We start from the raw sequence: 26,818 nt of genomic DNA, 5'->3' as shown, positions 1-26,818 counted from the left end.
AAACACACAGGGAACGCAGACATAATCAATAGGAAACTCCAGAATGTAAATAGATGGCTCTAATAGCCTAAACACTGCCCTCTAGTTACACACAAAGTAGCACCGAGACTGGGATGGATATGAGCATAAGGAGTGAAAAAAGAGAGGAGGGAAAGGGGGGGGGAGGCTTATTTACCAATAAAGAAGCCTGATGAGAAGATAAACACACAGGAGACAGTCTGGGCCTATGAGGATGGAGGTGTGGGGGCCAGTGAATGAGTGAGCCAGGAAGAGGTGGGAAAAGAGAGAAAGGAGATTTGATCTGATCCTGCACTTTGCTCTACACAGAATAGAAGTGAGACCAAAAATTGGAAAGGTTTTAGGTGGATTAAGAAAGGTGAGCAGAATCGGTCCCTGATTCCCGTTTTAATGCTCACTGCTAAATTTATGCAAAAGACACCTTGGTAATCCTGGTTTTGTCATGTCATAATCATGGAAGCAATTTAAAGGTCAAGTGTGAAGTAAATTTGACCAACCAAACTATGTTTGACGCAACCCACGCAGGTTCATAGTTTGACCCATAGCAACGCTGAACGACGAACATGCTTTTGTTCGGCAATCTCCTCCAAGTGACACCTTTTACAGAATGCCAAGTCGCCAGTCAGCCATTGTACTGCGTTGTTGATTATCCTATTAACTGCTCTTCGCCATTGTCAGAGTTATTCGGCAAAATGCTTTGGCGGTGGTGATGCACTGCACACATTCAGGGAAACAGTTGTTTGAGTGGCCAAAAGAATAGAGTATGTCAGTGGACCAGAAAATTGGAACGATACAGTTTCGTTCTCGCAAAGCAAATTAATTTGACGCTGGTGTCAACGAGCATTCTTTGTTACAAGCACTGAGAAGACCTCTGTTTTCTCAACTAGATTTGTAAAAAAGGTAGGTGTGATGATTAATGAATAACTCTGGCTGTTGTTTATGAAAACATCTATGTAGTTAAGTACTACACGTGACCGTGAATGTAATCTTGTACGAAAACATTCAAATTATATGAGTGCTTGGATGGAATCCTCTGTAATGTTTTACAACTATCAATGCTCCCGATATAATGTGTGGAGTGGCCGACAACACAAGTACCTTGGCAATGACAATGTAGGACACCAACGCACTATGACGTTTGTTCTCAGTGCTAGCAGGAATACATGGACCAAGTAAGGCAATCCCATCGTGCGCAATTTACAACACGGCACAGCCTCGAATTGCAAACAACAATGCTAGGCTAATAACCGCAGTCTATATCGTTTACCATTCTTCCAATCCCAATGGGTCTCGGTCTCCACCCCATGGCCGGCCGTTCAGGCACAACATTTTCCACATCCTGAGCATCTGGCTCATACATGTATGGCCCATCTTGCCAACAATCCCTTCTTTCCTCCAACACAGGGGTGTCGAACTCATTATGACAGTGATACCACAAAATTATTACTTCTTTACAACAAATGAATACACTACTAGTTATGAAATCAGTCAAGTCAATTATAATGCTTTGTTCAAGTGAGTGTAAACAGGATAACAAAATTCTTGCCAAATCTCAACGTTATTTATTACACATGACAAGTTGGCATTTCGGTACAGATTTTAGCAAGTTGAAGCACATGAATTGCTTTCGCGGGCCACATGAAATGACCTGGTGGGCCGAATTTGGCCCCCGGGCCTTGAGTTTGACACCTGTGCTCTAACTCTTCAAATACCTTGACCCCCTCAAATAAGTTTGAAACATTACACTTTCTACAGTGACCTCTGCGATTGTTGTCCTCGAAGTGTACGTCACAGAAGTGACGAAATTTGGGAGCAGCACTTAATCACCACCAAGCCACTGAATTACGCATACTTTTTCTCCCATGTCAACAACTTTGCCAAACATTTGCCTTACAGACCCAAGTAAATGTTACCTCCCCAAGTCGAGGATTTGCTTTTACATCATAATAATGACAGTGTTTATCTTAGTTATATATTTGTACTGAATGCCCATTAAGAATGTTAAAATACTAAGTTTCCCACACTTTTTTTCTTACATTTATAATCAATCAACATTCCATATGATACAGACGAAATGCAAACTCATCACAGAAACACACACACAAAAAAAGCATGTAGCATTCCAGGTCTTAGTCATAAACCAGATAAAGATAAATCATCTACAGGCAGTATTTTACTTTGTTTCGGAGCGAGGAGCCTTTAAAAAAGTTTTCCTTTTTTTTCACAAGGATGAGCAGTCAACTGTATGCATCTTGGCATCGGCCCACTGCAGCTGGTGTGTTTGCCATACATTTTCCCACCGAGGCTCACACGTTTCCCAAAGTCTGCTGTCATGGCTCAAGTATGTGTTGTACATGATTACATTTCATTTTTAATTACAACATGTCTGACGCCGGTACATTTAGACTAAACCGGTGGGTAAAAGGAGAACAGTTCCCTTTAAAACCTCAAATTACAGCTAATTTGGTGATATGATTAGAGAGCAAGCGTCCCGTAAACACAAACCCGAGGTCTGATTCTGACCCATTAATTGCACGCTGGTCTAAAATAGCTTATCACTTCATATTCTGGCACCAAGCTGACCATGAGAGCATCAGAAGATGAAGTAAGGACACAAGGGTCACGTCTTGTAGATGTTTGCGCGGCACATGTGCACGAGTGTTGGCGTTCCACTTAATAACGTCGAGGATGTGGCTTTGTGTGCCGCTCGATGCGAAGAGCAAGCGGCTCTCTCACAAGTGGTTTTGGTTGCTCACGCCGTGTCACAAGTCATCAAGCTGACGCTGAGCGGCGACCCCGTGACCGCCATCAGAGATCACAAGTGAAGCACTTAGCGGTCGAGACCCCCCCCCAACCTCCCTCGCTGCCCCCACTCCTTCCTTCCTCCACGTAGACGGCTTTCTCTGATTCCACCGCTGCTGCTAATAAAGGCGGCGAGAGGCTAATTCAAGTCAACAGTTGAAGGAGAGTCCTTGAAAAGAGAAGTTAAAAGCTAGCCACGTCTACACTTTTTGAATTACTGGTGCCGTACTCAAAGTGAGACAGGAAATTGAATCCAACGGGACAACCAGACAAGGGATGCTGGTCATCTCTTAATATATTAATTACAATTGTAAACAAAGACTGCATCAGTCAATTTTACGCACTGTGTCATTCCAGTATTGGAAGCCTATTTATGGAATTTTGTTTCAGATTTCAGCCTCCCTGTGCTGCCATGTCACTCCAATGGGCTCAGAGCCTTCCCAGTCTGTAGTGCTCGTCAGCGTAACCTAAACTTAAAGTTAAACTAAAGTGGAGTTGAATATATGAACAAATTGGCTGCTCGTTTAACCAGTTTAAACTCATCCTTACTGGCCACAGCTTTGAGCTTCAATGACAACATTTTTCCACCCTGGTCAGAGAAAAATTGGGACAGACCACCCGGCCCAGTAAAAACGCGTCCGTAGCAATCTGCACACACTATTACATTTGATGATGAGCATCTCTGGTGCATCTTATTGAGATTGTTTAAGTCAGTGGTTCTTAACCTTATCAGAGGTACCGAACCCAACCAGTTCATATGCACATTCATCGAACCCTTTATTATTGAAAAAAAAAGTTTTAAATTTATTTATTTTGTTTACAAATTCAAGACTTTAAAATGCATTTATTAACAAGAGAAAGAGATCTACATTTTTTTGTGAACAAAAGGAATCTCCCTGCAGTTTCAAGAAGTGTTCCTTCAGTTTTGCCGGCGCGAGACTACCGCTGCTCAAAGTGGCATTACAAATCATGCAGATCGGACGCCGAGTCCCATCACGTTCCGTGATGCACGTGTATCCACGTTGTACGCATTCATTCGTCCGACCACTTTCTTTCTTTGCTCGACATCACACGCTGACGACTGAGCGAAATAAATTTCCCGCTGCACTGATTGCACAAGCAATGTCATGTGATCATCTGCAGCCAGTGATGGCCAAGCGTGTCATAACTAATTGAAACGTTGAGTTGGGTGTGTCTTAACCTTCATGGCAGAGGCTCCGTCGAACCCCTGAGACCGATTCACCGAACCCAGCCTAAGAACCATTGGTTTAAGTCATTATCTGTAGCAGCACTTGAAGTGTTGCTCTTGTGTTTTCAAACACTGTTTTTTCACACCTGCGCAAAGCCTGACGGACGCAACTTTTTTCAAATGGAGGATATGAGCAGTTGTTTGTGCACCACTTTCATTCATGAATGTTGAAGCACAATGCATGACACGTTTTCCCCTTCATTGTGGCCAAACAATCAACCAGCCTCACAACATAACACTGTGTTTGCTTCACTCAATGCCCGAGAAGAGGCAACTCGTGGCTGCTCGCCACCTCACAACACCCTGAGAAAATGTGCAGGTTCTAGTTTTGGGATTTGAAAGACATCTCTTTTGGAACACCAACATTTAGGTAAAAAAATTGTGATCCTGACGACATCGGTACCAGAACGAGGCAAGTGAGTCCCACAACCAAGCGAGTGGAGTGTAATTTGCACCATCATTTCAATGATTCTTGTGGTCGGAGTTGAGAATGAAATGGCTTACTTCAACCAGGATCCATCACAGCCCCCTCGGGAGTGATGGCTTCTTCCTTGCTTCGGTTGTGGTGCTGCTTTTAACATCAATGTGGCTCTTCCGGCTCGGCAACCGGATGCCTCCTTTCACTGAGATTATCATCTCAATACAGGATTTAATCAGCGTCCTGCTGCCGCCATGGAGGTTCCCGTAGGGAACTGTTGGCAGACAAGCAGTGTTGAACACCAGCGTTTAAGGACACTGGCACCAGCAGATCTTTCAGATCATTCAGGGCTCAACATTGTAAAAAAGTAATCACCTTGCTGATAGTTTTTTTTTCTGCCCTTTTTTGGCCATAGTTGTCCCCCCGACCATGGCTTTGCGACGCCGCTGTCGTCACGGCCAACAAACATTCAGAGTGAGGTCAACAGTGATCGATTGCAGTCCTCCCGGCTGGTGTTTTTTCTTTTTCAAACCGGCAAGAATCCGTTGGTGTCTTAAAAAGGCGCTACAGAAGCAGCTCATTTCTTCATTCTTTTATAGTGAGCACCGATTGAGAGTGTTTTTGTTCTGATATTTTCAGAGGCTGAAGTAGGCACAAGTTGAGATCCCCATGTCAATTTTGGTGACAACTGATTGCAGTTTTCAGACATTATAAGCAACATCCTTTAGGCCAGCGGTGTCCAAACTCAGTCCTCAAGAGCTGCTGTCCTGCCCGCTATCAAGTTCGCTCTAATGCTACTCCAGAGCTGGCTCATGAGCTGCTCCTTTGAATCAGGTGCGTTGCAGCTGGGAGAGATGGAAAACAGGCAGGACAGCGGCCCTCCAGGCCCGGAGCTGGACATCTCCAGGGGCAGTGAAAAAGGGGGCCTTCCAGGGGCAATTAATTGGATTTACGGATTGCTTGAAAACAGATTCATATTATTGAGAATGAATCCCAGTTTAATTTTCCTCAATAAAATGCATAAGTGAAAAATAGACAATCTTGAGGCCCCGAGTCCTTTTAGGAAGTACGCATTTTGTCCAAAGCTTCATGAAAATCTGGTTCAGCTCGGTTGTTTTGCAATTCTGATGGCAAACAAAAATCATCATGAGAGAAACTACTGCAGTTCTCCCAAGAGAATAAGGCAACGAGCCGAAGAATATTTTTTTTTGCAGCTTTATTAAACACACTGGGAAGGAAAAGGGTGGAGTAATATTAAAAAAAAAAGCGATGATAGTTTCTCAGGGTAATAACAGGTTTGAGCGTAAGCTATGTTTGAGGCGACCACAATGGCTACCCTGTCCTGCACCGCAGCACTCCCATGACCCGGTCTGCGAGGGACTGCACAGGCCAGACACAATTAGTGGTCACAGATTCCTTGCTCTGTGTGTGTGTGTGTGTGTGTGTGTGTGTATGTGTGTGTGTGTGTGTGTGTATGTGTGTGTGTGCTTAAGACAGATGGGTGAGCATAGTGTCTATTTGCCTGCCTGTTTTTGTGTGTGTACCGCATTCGTGTGTGTGTGTTTGCGTGCAGTTGCCATTCAGTGAAAACCAGCATTCCACATTGAGAGTCAGCGGGTGCATCAACCTGCTGGTCAGTTGCCGACGACAATGGTTCCCAGTCAATGTGTGTTGTTAAACGATATGGCCATCCAAATAAAAGGGATCAGGTGATTGATTTTATATACCCGTGACCATGGAAGTGGTCAAACGCCCAAGCGTGCAGACTGTTTTAACAAAACAATCTCAGGAGCACAGTGAATTCCAGCATGGACCTGCGATTGGATGTCACCCGCATGTGCAAAAGGTCCACTCGTGAAATGTCCTCGCGGCGAAATATTCCAGTCGACGGTCAGCTGCTGTATTATCGCAACGTAGAAGGTTTTGGGAACGACGGCGACTCAGTCATGAAGTGCTCAACCGATGGAGAGAGCTCATCAGATGCTGAGCCGCATAGTGCGAAAATGTCGCCAACATTCTGCCGTGTCAATCGCGACAGAATTTCACACTTTACGTGTCCTTCAAATTAACTTACGAACAGTGCGCAGAGAGCTTCATGGAGTGGGTTTCTGTGGCTGCATCCCAACCAATGTAAGACACTCGGAATGCTTCAGCCAACAAAGACATTTTGAGCAATTTCTTATTGCTCAAAATGTGTCCAGCGATGCACAAAACAGCGTCCATAAAGGTGTTGATGACAGAGTCTGCACAGAGTCCTCAACCTGATAGGACACCTTCGTCTGCATCGTTCTCTCCATTTGATAATACGGACTTTCTGATGGAAGTCAATGAACATTGCATCCCAGAAGACAGAGGCCATCACTTTTCCAGCCAAAGACACCACCTTGGCCTTCTTCTTGGGGGCAGAAGATACTTGTTTCCACTGCGTGGACTGCCATATGGTCTAGCTTAAAGTGGTGAAGCCAACATTCATCTTTGGTTCGGAAACAATCCTGAAAAGCGTCTGGATCTGCTTTAAGATAAGATAAGATATCCTTTATTCGTCCCACACTGGGGAAATTTACAGCCTCCAGCAGCAAGAATGTATGTAGAAAGAAGAAAGAAGAAAGAGAAAAAAAACAACAAACATCTTTCAATTAAATGCAATATGAACACAAAATGGATAAATCGCAGTACTATTTACAATTTTCCTTCACATCATTTAATTATTATTATTATTATGATTGTTATTTTTTATTCATCAGCCTGACAGCAGTCGGTAGGATCAAGCATCGGTATCTCTCCTTCTTGCAGCGCGGGTGTAACAGTCTCTGGCTGAAGGAGCTAGCAAGTGCTGTCAGGGTGGGCTGGAGGGGGCGGGAGGGACTGGCCATCGTGGCTTTTAGCTTAGTTAGCATCCTTCTGTTGCCTACCTCCTCCAGAGTGTCAAGGGAGCAACCCAGGACAGAACTGGCCTTCCTGACCAGTCGCTCCAGTCTCTTTCTGTCCCGGGCTGAGATGCTGCCTGACCAGCAGACAATGCCATAATGGATGGCCGAGGCCACCACCGAGTTATAGAACATCTTAAGGAGTGACCCCTGAACCCCAAAAGACCTCAGTTTCCTGAGTAGGAAGAGTCGGCTCTGTCCTTTCCTAATCAGGGTGTCCGTGTTTGTAGACCAGTCCAGTTTGTCGTTCAGAAGAACACCAAGGTACTTGTAGGAGGTCACCCTCTCTATGTCCATACCCTGGATGTTCATCGGTGCTGGTGAGGACTTTTTCCTGCAGAAATCCACAACCAACTCCTTAGTTTTCCTAGGGTTGATCTGGAGGAGATTCTGCTGGCACCAGTCCACAAAGTCCTTTGTCAGTCCCCTGTACTCCTGATCGTCCCCTTCTGTAATGAGGCCAACAATCGCAGAGTCATCGGAGAACTTCTGAAGGTGGCAGTTTGGAGTGACGTGTCTGAAGTCCGAGGTGTAGAGGATGAACAGGAATGGATCCAGAACAGTCCCCTGCGGCGCTCCAGTGCAGCAGAGAAGCCGGTCCGACTCACAGCTCTGCAATCTCACGTACTGCGGCCGATTTGTGAGGTAGTCTATGATCCATGCTGTGAGATGGTGGTCCACTCCGGCGTTCTGCAGTTTGCCTCCCAGCAAATTGGGCTGGATGGTGTTGAAGGCACTGGAGAAATCAAAGAACATGATTCTCACAGTGCTCCCAGCCTTCTCCAAGTGTGACAGCACTGAGTGGAGGAGGCAGATAATGGCGTCTTCCACGCCGATGCCAGGCTGATAGGCAAACTCCAGCGGGTCCAGTGACGGGCTCACCAGCGGTCGAAGGTGGGCGAGGACTAAATTTTGATCAGGCGTCAAAAGTCACGGCACCCACCGAATAGAAACCTTTGACGTACCAAGGCATGCGAATTCAGCTGCCCGCTTTTGCACAGCTGATGAAGATGGAGCATCAACCCCGAATACAGCAAAGATGTCAGCATGTATTTCCTTGGGAGTTGAGTCATTTTTCTGCAGATATTTGATGACTGGCTCCATTGATGAGTTTTCGCCAAATGTTTCTCGTACCGCTTTTTCGAGACCTCAATTCCGTATCCGCTGTGGGTTTAGCCGGAAGGCAAACAGACCGCATGAGTTCATGTTGAATTTAACGCACGCCTCCTTTCATTGATGCGGCATAACTCCTTCTTAGTTAGCCTATGAATTTTCCAGACCACCCTCGTATAATAGGGAAGGGGCAACTAATGCCGAAGATCATTTGTGTCACCGGCCGCCGTTTTAGCAAGGGCAGCGAAAAAACAAAAAAGTGCAAAAATCAATTTCATATTACACCTCCGCAATTCAATATTACTTAGCTGTCAGCACGTTTTCAGCATTTATCTTCAAACATGTACAGTATGAGGCGTTTAGACATTTTCAAGATTTCCTTTTACAGGGACTGAAATAAAACAACTCGGAGTGTATGTTTGAAATGTATTCGTGGCATTTCAATTCATTTGATACGTGAGTAAAATGAAATTAACGATATGAGCTTGGTAACGGAACAAATAAAACTCATAAGCCAAGGAAGAAGAATGATTCATGACACCGACATGTCATGAATCAATCCCCAAATAAAGGGATTTTTCAGTTTTGAATTGTCCTTTAACAGAAGGAGACGGTTGAGACGTAAAATCACAAAGGCAGAAATTGAGCTTAGTGTTTGCACTCGAGGAGTCTTGCCCAATTCGGTCTCGTCTGTGGCCGTGCTTTTTGTTTTTATGGAACAAAAATGAAAAATAAAGCTCGAATCTTGGCACCTTCTTGTTGTTTTTATGCACACAAAATAACAGTTGTCTATCTTTATTGTTATTTGACAAGGCACATTTGGAATTGAATCTTTTATCGTACTATTGTAATACTCCATGATCTGGATACTGTGATGAAATGAAGTATTCAATCCAAAGTTGCAGATGTCGCTTTTGTGTCTGCTTGCCGTCAGTCATGATTTTCCTTTCCCTAATGCGATCCCCTGTGGACGCACAATAACAGCTTCGCTGTTTTGATCTCGGTCTGCTCTGTGGTGAGACTTGTTATGAACAAAAAAAATGACAAACTGCCACTTGTTGTATTTTCACAAGTCGGCCCAAGGCTGCAGATTTTTTAAAATACACATATATATGCAGTCCTATCAAGTTATACAAGACAGCAACAAATCAAGAGTGTGGCAGTTCAACCCATTTTTGTCTTCACTCACTGAACTTGCTGTCTCGCAGTATTTATAGTAGAGACACTGAGGCTCAGCATAAGTCGTTCTGAAACACGAGTCAACAAGATGAGTTTTCCCAATGGAAATCACGCACCAAGTAGAGTGAAACGCTTAAAACATTACTCACACATGCGAAAGAAGCAGTTCAACACTGTCATAAATGTTTTTTTTTTTTAAGTATAAAATTACATTACAATACATCATACAGTGCTTTTACAACAACTGCAATTGGAACAAAGCGCTTTACATAACATCCAAGGGGCACGGGGCATGCTGGAGCTTATGCCAGCTGTCTTTGGGCAGTAGGCGGGGGACACCCTGAACCGGTTGCCAGCCAATCGCAGGACACACAGAAACAAACAACCATCCACACTCACACTTGCACACTGGACAATTTGGAGTATTCAACCAACCTGTCACGCATGCTTTTGGAATGTTGGAGGAAACCGGAGTACCTGGAGAAAACCCACGCAGGCCCAGGGAGAACATGCAAACTCCACACAGGAAGGCCGGAGCCGGGATCGAACCCACGACCTCTGCACTGTGAGGTCGACGCAAGAACCACTTCAACGCCGGGCCCCTTGACAGAACAGTTAACATAAAAACATAACACTTTCTGAATTTTTATAAAAACACACAAGGTCAGGCTTTTCCTTCTTTAGGCAAAAGTGCCCCTCGCCCCAACAAAAAAAAAAAGCCCATCAAAAAGTGAAGTTCAAGGGCGTGACAGCCAAAAATGACATTCAAACTTGAGGTTTGTGTGGCTTTTGAGGTGTATTTCCCTGAATATCTCAAAACAGGAAAGGGAAGACAGACACTTTAAAGTGCAAATAGTCTTCCGAGATGAATGTATCAATGTTCCAGCTTTGTCCAAGTCTAAATAGACATAGCGGACAAGGACTCTCAGCGGGGCTGGTTCAAACAGTTGGCGGCGTAGAGCCTCGGTGCTATTAGCCGCTCTTGCGTCCAAGAAGCCAGCGCCTGTCCTGTTTTAATGACAGCCCTCACCCAGAGGTAATTTCACCGACATTACAGCCGCCTTTTTTAAAAGTGCTCTAAATTCCATCTTCCTTATCCCCCTTTTAGATAACTAACAAAAGAGTATCGCACAATGGCGCCACATGTTTTCTATGCTCGATGGATCATCTGCTCTTTTCTTAAACATGCATTAAATGAGGTATCCAGCTGATGACAGGACTATGCCTTGATGGAAAAGTTTAAATGATTTTATTTATTTATTTTTTGTACTTCTCGGAATTCAACCGTTTGATGCAAATTGGTCTTTTTCTGTGCAAATGGCCTTTAATGACAAGCGGATCCATTGCACACCTTATACGGGGATGACTTCCAACTGACGCTCAGGGAGTGACTTGCCTACAACAGTGTGTCAAAGCTAACAATTGAAACGCTTACTTTGAACAGACGGGCTACAGTATCAGCGATGCTGTTCTACGTTTAGTCCTGCAAGCTGTCAGTGGCACAAGTTTCAAACTGGCAAAACAGATGAAAAAGAATTTTGTGGCATTTTGGGAATGTTTTAGATCCAGTCATTGTCCATAAGAGGTACATTTAAAAAAAAATGCACAAGCCATGCAGAAATTTTAAGCAAGTGAAAGAGTGGAAGTTGTCAGTTGACAAAAGTTTCGTCCATGATTGGAATGTCATTTAGAGGTTGATGAGTTGTGAATGTCCATTCAAACAAATAAAAAAAAAAAAAAGTAAAAACAGATCAAGTCACAACACAATCTCATCAGAGTTTGTCTTTCTTTGAAAGAATGAATCTTGTTCATCCTGCTTGCATCAAATCAGAGCCTATTATGAATAGGCGCGAGTTCTAGCAATTACTATGACAAGTGTCTGCTTCACCTCGTCGAACTCTTCTCCTCCCGACCCCCTACCTGAGCAATCACACGCCATCTTCAGACACATTATATGATAATTACAGCCATTCACAAGTTTGAAAGATTTTTTTTTTGTCTCAGTTTTTCTCACCAACAGTTAGTTAACTCCAAGTAAAAACTCTTTTCAGTTTTGAAGAGGCTACTATCAAATATATAAATAAATGCTCAAACATGGGTTGTTTTGTCTCTTTTCTATATTCCAACAAATGTTGTGCGTGTTAATAGCTTGTGCCACTTTAATTTGTTCTTAAATGCTGTAAATAGCAACCCCCACCGGGTCTTTTAATGAACAGGTAGCCCTCCGTGATTACAGCAATCTTTACCCTCCACCCCGCTGTTAGTCGCCGCGAATCCACCCCACGTGCATGCTTGCCAGCTACACGGTGCTAAAAGGACAAAAGCAATTTGAGGAGCTACCGCGTGCTGCAGGATGCTGGCTAATTTAACCCTGTAAAAGAAAGGGAGGCAAAAAAAGAAAATGAGGCGAGATGAGAGCAGGAAATAATTGCCGGCCTGTAAAGTGAAGTAGAATACAATGAAGCAGAATATGAGTCGTGGCCATTTTTACTCAAACTTACATACGGAGAAGCTTTGCTTGATTGTAAGAGTTGCGACTACTATGAGTGAGTTTCACGCTGCACAAGAGAAGAGAACAAACTTGTTTTCTCTCCATTCCGCTGCCCTTGTCTCCATCTGGTCTACTTATTCCATCCTGAGGCTCAGAGCAACAAACTAATGTGATCGTAAGATGAACTGACAACCATCCTCTAACACACTAGCGCATAGGAGTCAGTCAGTTTCATCTCAGTGTGTTTAGACTATGGGCTCTATTTTCATCTCCAGTACAAGTCTAGCGCAAAGTGCAGCCTAACTGTGCGTATGGGTGGAGTTTTCTTTCTTTTGGTATTATCGTAGACAGGTATAGATAGAAAGGGGCCATTGCGCTGTTGTGGGAATAAACGCAGCTCCACTCATCCCCTTTAAAATTCAGCACAAGAGGGGTGTTCGCATAGTTTTAGACATTGCAGAATCAGAATCGTCTTGATTGTTATTGTATTGCATACAATGAAATTTGGGTGCCCTCCTTAGTGCATTTTGTAAAAAAAAATATATTAAAAAAAATAAATAAATAAAATAAAATCCTCATCTCACCCCTCGGGTGGTGTCCGTCCCTCATTCAGCTCGGGTCCTCTACCAGAGGCCAGGAAGCTTGAGGGTTCTGCGCAGTATCCTTGCTGTTCCCAGCACTGCACATTTCTGGACTGAGATGTTCGATGTTGTTCCTGGGATCTGTTGCAACCACTCATCTAGTTTGGGTGTCACTGCCTCGAGTGCTCCGACCACCACAGGCACGACTGTCACCTTTACCTTCCAGGCTCTCTCCAGCTCCACTCTGAGCCCTTGGTATTTCTCGAGTTTCTCATGTTCCTTCTTCCTCATGTTTCCATCACTTGGGACCGCTACATCCACTACAACGGCTTTCCTCTGCCCTTTATCTATGATCATGATATCTGGTTGGTTCGCCATTACCATCTTGTCAGTCTGGATCTGGAAGTCCCACAGGATCCCATTTTGACCTTAGGGTTTCCAGTCCATATTCCGCACAGATGTTTCGGTAGACTATGCCAGCCACCTGGTTATGGCGTTCCATCCATCCATCCATCCATCCATCATCTACCGCTTATCCGGGGCCGGGTCGCGGGGGCAACAGCTTTAGGAGGGAAGCCCAGACTTCCCTCTCCCTAGCTACTTCTTCTAGCTCTCCCCGGGGGATTCCGAGGCGTTCCCAAGCCAGCTGGGTGACGTAGTCTCTCCAGCGTGTCCTGGGTCTTCCTCGGGGTCTCCTCCCGGTGGGACATGCCCGGAACATCTCACCAGGGAGGCGCTCAGGAGGCATCCGAATCAGATGCCCAAGCCACCTCATCTGGCTCCTCTCGATGTGGAGGAGAAGCGGCTCGACTCTGAGCCCCTCCCGGATGACCGAGCTCCTCACCTTATCTCTAAGGGAGAGCCCGGACACCCTGCGGAGAAAACTCATTTCGGCCGCTTGTATCCGGGATCTCGTTCTTTCGGTCACGACCCATAGCTCGTGGCCATAGATGAGGGTTGGGACGTAGATCGACCGGTAAATTGAGAGCTTCGCCCTTTGGCTCAGCTCCTTCTTTACCACGACAGACCGATACAACGTCCGCATCACAGCAGACGCTGCACCGATCCGCCTGTCGATCTCTCGCTCCCTCCTGCCCTCACTCGTGAACAAGACCCCAAGATACTTAAACTCCTCCACTTGGGGTACTATCTCCTCCCCGACCCGGAGGGGGCAATCCACCCTTTTCCGACTGAGGACCATGGTTTCAGATTTGGAGGTGCTGATTTTCATCCCAACCGCTTCACACTCGGCTGCGAAACGCTCCAGTGAGAGTTGTAGAGCCCCGTTTGAAGGAGCCAACAGCACCACATCATCTGCAAAAAGCAGGGATGTAATACTGAGGCCCCCAAAACAGACTCCCTCAACGCTTCGGCTGCGCCTAGAAATTCTGTCCATAAAGGTTATGAACAGAATCGGCGACAAAGGGCAGCCTTGGCGGAGTCCTACCCCCACTGGAAACGGTTCTGACTTACTGCCGGCAATGCGAACCAAACTCTGACATCGGTGGTATAGTGACCGAACAGCCCGTATCAGGGGGTTCGGTACGCCATACCCACGAAGCACCCCCCACAGAACTCCCCGAGGGACACGGTCAAACGCCTTCTCCAAGTCCACAAAACACATGTAGACTGGTTGGGCGAATTCCCACATACCCTCAAGGACCCTGCTAAGGGTGTAGAGCTGGTCCACTGTTCCACGGCCGGGACGAAAACCACACTGCTCCTCCTCAATCTGAGGCTCGACTTCCTGACGGACCCTCCTCTCCAGCACCCCTGAATAGACCTTACCAGGGAGGCTGAGGAGTGTGATCCCTCTGTAGTTGGAACACACCCTCCGGTCCCCCTTTTTAAAAAGAGGGACTACCACCCCGGTCTGCCAATCCAGAGGCACTCTCCCTGTTGACCACGCGATGTTGTAGAGGCGTGTCAACCAGGACAGCCCCACAACATCCAGAGCCTTGAGGAACTCCGGGCGGATCTCATCCACCCCTGGGGCCTTGCCACCGAGGAGCTTTTTAACCACATCGGTGACTTCAACCACAGAGATAGGAGAGCCCACCTCAGAGTCCCCAGGCTCTGCTTCCTCAAAGGAAGGCGTGTTGGTGGAGTTGAGGAGGTCTTCGAAGTACTCTGCCCACCGGTTCACAACGTCCCGAGTCGAAGTCAGCAGCGCCCCATCCCCACTGTACACAGTGTTAGTGGTGCACTGCTTCCCCCTCCTGAGACGTCGGATGGTGGACCAGAATTTCCTCGAAGCCGTCCGGAAGTCGGCTTCCATGGCCTCACCGAACTCTTCCCACGCTCGGGTTTTTGCCTCGGCGACCACCGAAGCCGCGGTCCGCTTGGCCAGTCGATACCCGTCAGCTGCCTCTGGGGTCCCACAGGCCATAAAGGCTCGATAGGACTCCTTCTTCAGCTTGACGGCATCCCTTACTGCTGGTGTCCACCAGCGAGTACGAGGATTGCCGCCACGACAGGCACCAACCACCTTACGGCCACAACTCAGATTGGCCGCCTCAACAACAGAGGCACGGAACATGGTCCACTCGGACTCAATGTCCCCCGTCTCCCCCGGAACATGGGAAAAGCTCTGTCGGAGGTGGGAGTTGAAACTCCTTCTGACAGGGGATTCCGCCAGACGCTCCCAACAAACCCTCACTATACGTTTGGGTCTGCCAGGACGGACCGGCAACTTCCCCCACCATCGGAGCCTACTCACCACCAGGTGGTGATCAGTTGACAGCTCCGCCCCTCTCTTCACCCGAGTGTCCAGAACATGCGGCCGCAAATCCGATGATACAACTACAAAGTCGATCATCGAACTGCGGCCTAGGGTGTCCTGGTGCCAAGTGTACATATGGACACCCTTATGTTTGAACAAGGTGTTCGTTATGGACAATCCGTGGCGAGCACAGAAGTCCAATAACAAAACACCACTCGGGTTTTGATCGGGGGGGCCGTTCCTCCCAATCACGCCCCTCCAGGTATCACTGTCATTGCCCACGTGAGCATTGAAGTCCCCCAGCAGAACAATGGAGTCCCCAGCAGGAGTACTCTCCAGCACACCCTCCAAGGACTCCAAAAAGGGTGGGTATGCTGAGCTGCTGTTTGGTGCATATGCACAAACAACAGTCAGGACCCGTCCACCCACCCGAAGGCGGAGGGAGGCAACCCTCTCGTCTACCGGTGTGAACCCCAATGTACAGGCACTGAGCCGGGGGGCAATGAGTATGCCCACACCTGCTCTGCGCCTCTCACCGTGAGCAACTCCAGAGTGGAAGAGAGTCCAACCCCTCTCGAGAGAACTGGTACCAGAACCCAGGCTGTGTGTGGAGGCAAGTCCGACTATATCCAGTCGGAAATTCTCTGCCTCACACACCAGCTCGGGCTCCTTCCCTGCCAGAGAGGTGACATTCCATGTCCCAAGAGCTAGCTTCTGCAGCCGAGGATCGGACCGCCAGGGTCCCCGCCTTTGGCTGCCGCCCAGCTCGCATTGCACCCGACCCCTTTGGCCCCTCTCATGGGTGGTGAGCCCATGGGAAGGGGGACCCACGTTGCCTCTTCGGGCTGTGCCCGGCCGGGCCCCATGGGTGTAAGCCCGGCCACCAGGCGCCTGCCAACGAGCCCCACCTCCAGGCCTGGCTCCAGAGGGGGGCCCCGGTGACCCGCGTCCGGGCAAGGGAAACCTAGATCCATTTATTTTTGTCGTCATTGGGGTCTTTTGAGCCGTGCTTTGTCTGGCCCCTCACCTAGAACCTGTTTGCCATGGGTGACCCTGCCAGGGGCATAAAGCCCCAGACAACTTAGCTTCTAGGATCATTGGGACACACAAACCCCTCCACCACGGTAAGGTGACGACTCACGGAGGGGGTTATGGCGTTCCGTGTATGCTTTCCCTGCCAGCATCTTACACCCTGCAGTTATGTGTTGGATCGTCTCAGGTGCCTCTTTGCACAACCTACACCTTGGGTCTTGTCTGGTGTGGTATATCTGGGCCTCGATGGCTCTGGTGCTCAAGGCCTGCTCCTGAGCAGCCAGGATGAGTGCCTCTGTGCTGTCCTTCAGGCCAGCCCTCTCTAGCCACTGATAAGACTTCTTGAGATCAGCCACTTCAGTTATGGTCCGGTGGTACATCCCGTGTAGGGGCTTGTCCTCCCATGATGGTCCCTCTTCCAGTGCCTCATCTTCTGTTCCCCATTGTCTGAGACATTCTCTGAGTACGTCATCCGTTGGAGCCTTCTCCTTGATGTATTCATGGAGCTTGGATGTTTCATCCCGGACAGTGGCTCTCACACTCACTAGTCCCCGGCCTCCTTCCTTTCGGCTTGCGTACAGTCTCAGGGTGCTGGATTTGGGATGGAACCCTCCATGCATGGTTAGGAGCTTTCGGGTCTTAACGTCCGTGGTCTGAATCTCTTCCTTTGGCCACCTTATTATTCCTGCAGGGTATCTGATCACTGGCAGGGCATAGCTGTTTATTGCCCGGGTCTTATTCTTGCCATTGAGTTGGCTTCTTAGGACTTGCCTCACTCGCTGTAGGTATTTGGCCGTAGCCGCTTTCCTTGTTGCCAGTTCGAGGTTGCCATTGGCTTGTGGTATACCAATGTAGTTGTAGCTGTCCTCAATGTCTGCTATTGTTCCTTCAGGGAGTGAGACCCCTTCAGTGCGGACTACCTTTCCTCTCTTAGTCACCATCCGACTACATTTCTCAAGCCCGAATGACATCCCGATGTCGCTGCTGTAGATCCTGGTTGTGTGGATCAGGGAATCTATGTCCCTTTCGCTCTTAGCATACAGCTTTATGTCATCCATGTAGAGGAGCTGACTGATTGTAGCTGCATTTCTGAGGCGGTATCCATAGCCTGTTTTGGTGATTATTTGGCTTAGGGGGTTCAAGTCCTATGCAGAACAGCAGTGGGGAGAGTGCATCACCTTGGTATATGCCACATTTGATGGACACTCGGGTAAGTGGCTTGCCATTGGCTTCAAGTGTGGTTTTCCACATCCTCATCGAGTTCGCAACGAAGGCTCTTAGGGTCCTGTTCACCTTATACAACTCCAAGCATTCAGTGATCCATGTATGTGGCATAGAGTCATAGGCTTTCTTGTAATCAATCCAAGCTGTGCGCAGGTTGGTACGTCGGGACCTGCAGTCTTCTGCGACTGTTCTGTCAACCAGGAGCTGATGTTTGGCTCCTCTGGTATCTCTACCAATGCCCTTCTGCGCTTCGTTCATGTATTGATCCATGTGTCCACTTATCTTAGCCGCAATGATGCCTGACATGAGCTTCCATGTTGTGGAGAGACAGGTTATTGGCCGATAGTTGGATGGGGCTGCACCCTTCGAGGGATCCTTCATGATCAGGATCATTCGCCCTTCGGTTAGCCATTCTGGGTGAGTCCCATCCCGCAGCAGCTGGTTCATTTGTACTGCTAGGCGCTCATGGAGTGCTGTGAGTTTCTTTAGCCAGTAGGTGTGGACCATGCCCGGGCCTGGTGCTGTCCAGTTCTTCATATCAGAGACTCTTTCCTGTATATCTTCCACTGTTATGGTAACTGGGTTCTGTTCAGGGAGGTTGCTGTGCTCCTCTCTCAGGGTCACCAGCCATTGTGCACTGCTGTTATGTGCAACCTCCTTCTCCCATATGCCTTTCCAGTACCTTTCAGTTTCCAGTCTTGGTGGGTTAGCTCTGTTGTTAGGACCCTGCCACTGAGCGTACACTTTCGCAGGTTGTGTTGCGAACAGCCTGTTTATTCGTCTGGCCTCATTCTCTTTCGTGTACCGCTTTAGGCGACTGGACAAGGCTTGGAGCCTTTGTTTGGCAGTTTCGAGTGCTTCAGGTATGGTCATCTGGATGTACCTCTTGGGTATCGGCCTTTTCATCACACCTCTCTGGGCCTCCGTCAATTGACTCACATCTTTCCGGGCCGCCTTGATCTTAGCCTCCAACGTGGGTAACGTATCTCATGGCTTCCATGGTTGTGTATAGCCCAGAGTCTCCAGGATCACTGATGCTGAAGCGTATATTAGCTCATTGGTTTCTGTGATCGTTATGGTAGGGATCATTCACACTTTCTATGAGCCTTTCAGATGGTACTTCACATAGCCGTTGTAATCGGTTTCTAGGTTGCCCAGCTTTCATTCTCGCCATGATCTTAGCTTTCAGGTCAGTTGCTGCCTCGCTCAGCATTTCATTCATTGGGGCTGGCCACCCAATCTCATCATCTGCATTCATTGGGGCTTGCCTCCCAATCTCTTGTATGACCTCCTCATCTGATCTGGCAGCCTGGGGCCCTTCACCATGGAACCTGCGTTGTACCTCATCAATCTCAAGTTGTGACAGCAGTTGCCGTTTGTGGATGTTGGAACACTGAGCTACTAGTTGTTTTGTGGTCAACCGTGACTGTGGGTTTCGAAGTAACCATTTAGCCCACATTCTCTGCATGTAACCCCTCTGACTTGAGTAGTAGCATTCCAACAGAGCCATGTTATCGCATCTCGCCCATCTCCGCTTTGTTCCAGTAGCCCATTTTTCATCAAGGTGCTCTGGTTCCCCAACACCTGACGCAGACCTTGTTTGGCCGGGCGACGTCTGAGCCGGCATGTCATTCGTTTTATTGTCTCTCATCATTGTATAAGGTAGGCGTTAGCGTGAAGGATCTTGCCCAACGACCCACACTGGATGGTGTTATGTGCTCATTTTTGCCCCAAGCGGGATTCGAACCACCGTCTCCCGTATGCCAAACCGATGCCTTACCAACTGAGCTATCCAGCTCCATATAAATAAATAAATAAATATATATATATCTTTGTAAATTTCCCCAGTGTGGGACGAATAAAGGATATCTTATATATATATTGCGCGTCGTCCCGCACGAGGTCTGTCCTTCCGTCTGTCCCTTTTCAAAACGTACCTACTTCACCGCGCCGCTGCGCGGTGCCACTGCGCGGTGCCACTGCGCGGTGCCACTGCACCGCTCAGGCAGTGGCTCACTACGATCGCGCGGGCATCTTAGCGAAAAAATGTTGTCTACCCACAAGCATTGCAATGAAATTGTTAGTTATTCAGTAGAGCTAAACATCTCTTTATTTTCGCGATAAGCAATGAAGATGAACAAAAAAATTAACCAAGCAACAACACTTTTGCGGGCCGAAGGTCCACCTTACCAGCCTTCCGCAGGAACTAGCTGATGAGCCGCCCAGAGGGCGGCGAACCACCACCTTACCAGCCTTCCGCAGGAACTAGCTGATGAGCCGCCCAGAGGGCGGCGAACCAGCTAGTATATATATATATAGAGAGAGAGAGAGAATTAAAAATAAAATAAAATAACGGTTTTATTTATTTATTCATTTATTTAAATTAAGTATACCCTCAGTATGCATACGATATACTAAATACAAAACTCAACAACACACTACAACAGTAGCAGTAGTGGTAGTGTGGACTGAGGCTTACATTGCACACAGGACACATATTGCACATGAAATTAAATGGCTCAAATATTGCTCATTATTGCACAAGTGAAGTAAGAGAGTTTAGGTTTAAAATGCAGTAGCTTTGATTATTTTCTGTGGTTATTTATTGCAGTAATGGCTCTAGGAAAAAAACAGAAAGCCCCATTTACAGATAATGTAAAGGCTGGAGCCATCACAGATCACTGCTGTGAAGTAAGCACTTGGAAACCATCTTCAGCCCAATCATTTGTCTCCTTGTGTGAAACATCCCCGCCCCCCGCCCATCCCGTATACACAAACACACACACACACACACACACACACACACACACACACACACACACACACACACACACACACACGTCCCTTTCACTGTGCCACTTCCAAGGTCTTTTGAAAAAAAAAAACAATAAATGTGATGATAATAATACGTATTTAATTCATTCATTTCTAAAAGGATTCAGTGGGTTCGGTGGACGCAGAGGTCCTACTTACGAATGAAAAGCAATGACATCCACTACACATGTCAGTGGAGTGCAGAGTTTGACTGCCTGCGCTGTGGTTAAATCCACCAAAATGGTGTGACACCACCTGCGCCATAATTTAGACCTGCTTTTTACTGGTCTGAGGTCTATTTCACTTTCTCTCACCAAATTGTCATGTGTGCAGGGGCGTGTAAAAGAAAACGCCCTCGGTCCGCATGGTGCAGTGAAGTCTGCCAGATTCCCAAACATGATAAAGTAGACTTGACCCGGCACAAATATCAAAGATGGGCCAGTTTTTAAGCGCAGCGCACTCTTTCTTACCTATCGATGAAAATCGAGCCTTGTACATGTATTCACTTCTTATTCATTGTTCAAATAGTAGGGACATGAGCTACACATTAATACACTAGTTTGCACTGTACAACTAATGCACAATGTATTTATTTATTTACAGTATCTACCGATGGAAACACATTTACTTACCGGTAGCTATAAAATAAATATGTCGACACTGGCTCAATCAGGAAATCTATATTGGTTGGCGACAAATAGCACGATACATTTTTATTTGTTTTTGTCTGGTAGGCATTAACGTGTTTTCCCTTTTGATTTCGCTGGGACAGCGACTGATACTATGGGGAAGAAAGCTGGTGAAGCAGGCGGGTAGCCGTTTTATGCACACCTGATAACTGGAGGAAGAATTTCGAGTCATCCTCAGTCCTACTTATAAGTACCTAAGTTGTGCTTGTGGATATTCTCTGTCATCAATCATCCAGGTAATTTCTCTCTCCGCTCATTGAGTCAATCACAAGTGCACTGCTCTGGCTGGGTTTTCCACACCAACTCAGGCTGGTCTGTCCCGACCAAGCCTTGTGACATCAACTGATGAAGCCTTCTCGGATGAGAAGCAAAATGTCAGACAAACAGAGCAGTCCAGTTGCACACTTAAGATTGGCTTTTTGCTTGCACATTAATGTCTAGAGCCCTGTTTTTGCTTTAATTCCTAAATTTAATTCCTTTTTTTAATTTAATTTTTAATTCCTAAAAATAGTACATATAAGCCACAAATGCTGTCATATTTTTGAGACAGTAGGTTGAAAGTTGAAATTTTGAACTGAACTTTGAACACTGCACTGCGTCAAATTCATCTCTCTCCCACCCATTCACGCACCCAAATCAGTACCTTATACACAATCCAGCAAACCAGGAAAAAGGTATGGACAGTGTTAAAAGGGCAAGTGACAATTATATTATAGTGTACTTTTTAAAAAATTGCCTCTGAGAGTTGGACATCATATCTGGGACTTTTAGTTTATGGCCATTGTTTTCTTTCCAGCTGCATAAATGTATATTTGAAAAGAATCTTTCGATTTGGCCCCAGGGCCATGTCCTTGACGTATGTGGCCCAGGGTGAGCAGAACCAGAAGCGATCTCATCAGAGGCCTGTCGCCAGTGTATACGTGCGGCTGGGTGGCGAACCTCAGCTTGTATACATATTTGTTCAATTGTGTGTGTGTGTGTGTGTGTGTGTGTGTGTGTGTGTGTGCGTGCGCGTGTTGCTTCCGTAATCATGGCCGCCCTCCAACACACACGTATACAAACAGGTAGGCCTTTGCCCATCACAGGCAACGAGATGGCAACACAACCAGTGAGGTTATATGCGCCCTTTTTCGCCAGATGCCCTTTGTAAATAAGCAGAAAGCCCTTGGAAGGGCGCCGTCGGGCCGCCTGGTTCACCTGGTCCCGACGGACGCAATCAGGACGCCTGAGCTCCCTCCCCTTACCTTAAATTGAGAGTGAGGAGTGGAACAGGTCTGGTGTGTATGAGCCTGCATGTTGTGACATAGCCGAGCCGTGGCTCTAATTCATTAAAGCAGCCTGCTAATATAAACAGCCATTCATTTAGCTGCCTGACACTGGGCCGTCTGGACAATATGAAGAGCCTCCATAGACCTGCCATACAATCTTGTGTGTGTGTGTGTGTTGGGGGGGGAGTGGGGCACGCATGGCTGTGTGCGTGTTTGACTGTTTTTCTCAAGCGGATAGATTGAAACAAACCAGACGGCCGATCCTTTATTACTACTAAAATTAATTTACAGTGCAGCCAAACTAAAGTCAAATGCCTACGACATGATACGATTGAACTGACATTTCGAGGAAAAGAGTGGCACAAAATTTCACCACTTCACTTCAATTATGACCACAACATATGTGTCTAGAATTTAGTTTCGTGAACATCAAAGGGTTTTGCTTTTTATTAGGCTTTAGCTGTAAACACAGATGCCAAATGGGCATGAAAAGTCATGACAAGTGGCCGTGACTGTCAAGAACCCTAGAAAATATGATTTGTCAATTTGCGGCATTGAATCTGGTAAATGGGCAAAAGTAGTAAAGATTTTTTCATTGGGCCCCAAATACTTTACTGGTGTCCCTGGCAGTAAACAATAAGACTTCACACATCATCACTTGTTACACGTCACTGTTTTCTTGTTTTACAACAATCAACATCCTTTTACACATAATGAATCTCTTCTGCAACACATCTAACCTTCACAGTATGCCTGCATTATCAAAGACTAAGGTTTTTTTTCTTTCTTTTAATGTGACTTAGACTGTCAGAAATGCTTTTTTACACCTCTATGACTCCCTCTGCATGTCCAGTTAAAGTGGAGCTATGAACTTCATCCAACCATCCACTCTGTCTGGCTTATTCCACACCAGTGTCGCATGTTAACTCTGTAATTCCACAAAACGCACTTGTACGTCTTTTTAAAATTAGGCCCCGCCTACCAAGGACGTACTAGTATGTCTTTTTTTTTATTGCGTCATAGAGAGGAGGGGGGTCTGATGCAATCTGTGAATGAGAATAAGCCGTTTGCATTGTAAATCGTGTAAATGTGCTTGAAATTCATGCTTTTACAAAAAAAGCTCTTTTTCTCAGTTTTTTTGCCCAGGAATCGCCATTTTCATGAAACTTAGCCATTTTGTAATGCCAATTGCTGAAGCATGGAAAAAGATAGAAGCACGTTTTTTCCTGCTGTAATAAGATAGTCCAAATTTTATTTTGGTAGGCTCCATGTTTTATAGCATTAGAACCAAATATTCAAAATCCAGTAAAACGTGGAGATTGAGGGGGTTGCTCCAGTGAAAATGGCTGGTATTTATTTAACTGGAGCCCATCCCAGCGGACTGTGGGGAAGAGTTGAGGTTTAATCTGAACCTGTCGCCACAGAATACACGCGGTGCTGCGGCATTCGCAGTAGCACAGATGTGAACCCAGAACTTCTGAACTGTGAGGCAGATGTGCTAACCAGTCGACATTCTCTGTTATTTCTAAAGGGTCAGGGCTATTCAAAACTGGGTACAGTACAGTATTACCACCACTGAAAACATTAATCCTGTCATCACGCTTTGTTAGTTGCATCTTGTTAAAATTATTATTGATCTATCGATCTGTCGATGTCCTACTGAGTGTCATTCTAGCTCAAATTACTTTTGAAATAACAGCAGATGGGTTCAAACAGCTTTTTATCAGAGTGTGGAGTTATGCCTCGTGTGCAAACTAATGACTTCTTTATTGTCACCTGTCATATAGCAAAACAAGTTTGATTTTAACTTACACTGAAGTAATCAGAGCTACCGCATCCTTTCTCAGGGGACTGACTTCAACTGTGTGTGTTCCTCACCCGTGGTGGCGTCTGGCCCCGGGCTAGAGGACCCTGCCGCAGGGCCAAGAAGCAACGTGGCCGGCGAACCTCCAGATGTTTGCCTGCATTAGGGGCCGACGGGCTGTCATGTCACCACCTACGCTAACCACACAGTTCCATCACCTCCCATCTGCTGCCAAACACCTCCGGGGGGGTCAGGATCTCACTGCCCGTCAACTTCATAAACGACAATACTTCAGCTCATTAACACATATGTGCTAGGAAAGCATTCATTTAACGATATTCCAAATGCACCATAGAAGGAAGAGTTCACATACATTATTGACAGGTGTTCCTTACACATTTTCTATTCAAATTCATTTTCTATTTCATATTCAAATTAATCTTTATAGCAGTAGAAATCATCGATAAGATTTTCTACAGTGCTTGTCGATTAAGATGATAGGCGAGCTGGAACCTCTCCCAGGTGACTTTGGGCGACAGGCAGGTTACACCCCTGGACTGGGTATCAGACGGCAGCCAATTATGAGCAGGGCATATATAGAAAAACAACCATTCACACCGACAGGCAATTTTGAGTTTTTCAATGAACCAAACAAGTATTTTTTCCCGAACTGCTCCAAATTCAAACCCTGATTCTCATAACTGTGAGGTGGATTCTTTCACTTATGGCTCAGTATAAGACTTGATTTTGCTTTGTCTTTGTACATTTTATTGTCATCATTATTCATTTCTTGTCTTATCGTTTGCTGTTGTAAAACTTATTTTTGCTCCATGTACAGCACTTCGCAGACAGCGATGGTTGTTTTAAAGTCCTTTATAAATAAAGTTGAGTTGAGATATGCTAAGCGCCACTTCACCATGTTTCCTCATTAAAAAAATATTGAAATAAAATTCTATTGACATTGAATTATATGGGCAAATATATTATATGATAAAATAGAGTAGTTATTTATGGACATGGGTATGAGCAGATTGACAACTATTCTGTTCAATTTGACCCGCATTCAGTAAATCATTTGTTGTTGCTTAGCTCCCCCTGCTGGCAGAATTGAAGATAGACCATTCAAAAATTGAGGGGGGGAAATCTGATTCATATCTTGAAACATTCATTCATTCATTCATCTTCCGAGCCGCTTGATCGGGGTTACACCCCTGGACTGGGTATCAGACGGCATACCCCATCCTCACTAAGGCCGCGGGGGTGCTGGAGCCTATCCCAGCTGTCTTCGGGCAGTAGGCAAGGGACACCCTGAATCGGTTGCCAGCCAATCACAGGGCACACAGAGACGAACAACCACTCACACTCACACCTAGGGACAATTTAGAGTGTTCAATCAGCCTGCCACACATGTTTTTTGAATGTGGGAGGAAACCGGAGCACCCGGAGAAAACCCACGCAGGCCCGGGGAGAACATGAAAACTCCACACAGGGAGGCCGGAGCTGGAATCGAACCCGGTACCTCTGCACTGTGAAGCCGACGTGCTAACCACTGGACTACCGGGCCGCCCTATCTTGAAACAGTGGATTATTATTATTGATTATGAGCATTTGTGGATTAAATGACTTGGTACGCTTTCAGTGTAAACATTTTCAATATTTACGCAAAAGACATCAACGTGGTATTATTTAACACTATAATATCAAAATCAATCTATTCATGCACAAACAATTATGTTAATGATTCATCAGTTTATATCAATGCGTTGCTATTAATGTAGAAAGAAAGAGTATTATATCAAGAAAATAAATTAACTACATTTATCACGGAATGAAAATTCAACCTTTTTGACCATTGTGCCATGTTTATAATGGAGCACAGTTGTCTTACCAGCCATATTGTTGCATTCGTGGTGACATTCAACGGGCATTCAATCCAAAAGTGTTCATGTCCATATATGGGGCAGTCAGAATTTCAAAAAGGGGGGTTCCTGGAAACTTCATCATAGTATAAAATGAACACAAAAACATTTTAGGAATCAGCTAACGTACATTGGTACATTTTATCCAATACTCCTGAAAAATATATAAGCATTAAACAACTATAAGAAACAAAATTAGGATATAAAGCGTGTATTTTTATATGTTCTAATTCTGCTTATTATATGGAATCTGTGACAATGTGACAGACATTAAATAATCTGTGCTTTACCCGGGGTTATATGCTTAAGAGGCCATATGCTATAAGGACACATGCAGAGGTGTTGAAGTAATTTACTTGTTTCGGGTACCGTTGAAAATGTATTGTATTGTATTGTATTGATTATAATGTCAAGAACAAAGAAAGTTGAGTCTAAAATAGTATAGGAAAGATAGGGAAGAATAAAGAATGCGCATAAGAATAAAAAGGAGGAAGGAATGGAAGGAAAGCAAAGAAAAGAAGGCTGCATGAATTAAAACCGAGTCTAAGGAAGGAAGGAAGTCGGGAAG

The 26,818-nt window shown here is 46.0% G+C and overlaps 1 protein-coding gene across 1 annotated transcript in view; it reads right to left on the bottom strand.

The window, feature by feature from the left end:
• rab5b (RAB5B, member RAS oncogene family) overlaps positions 1-22,908 on the bottom strand; it is a 183,880-nt gene extending 160,972 nt beyond the window's left edge. Inside the window, exon 1 of the mRNA XM_052081807.1 lies at positions 22,901-22,908. The gene's annotated coding sequence lies outside the window, so the exon portion shown is untranslated. The remainder of the gene's footprint in view (positions 1-22,900) is intronic.
• Positions 22,909-26,818: the final 3,910 nt, after the last annotated feature.

This window comes from Hippocampus zosterae, chromosome 12 (assembly GCF_025434085.1).
Source record: "Hippocampus zosterae strain Florida chromosome 12, ASM2543408v3, whole genome shotgun sequence".
Classification (NCBI taxonomy): Eukaryota; Metazoa; Chordata; class Actinopteri; order Syngnathiformes; family Syngnathidae; genus Hippocampus; species Hippocampus zosterae.
The sequence above is the reverse complement of the archived record's forward strand: the minus strand, read 5'-3'. Positions and strand labels throughout refer to the sequence as shown.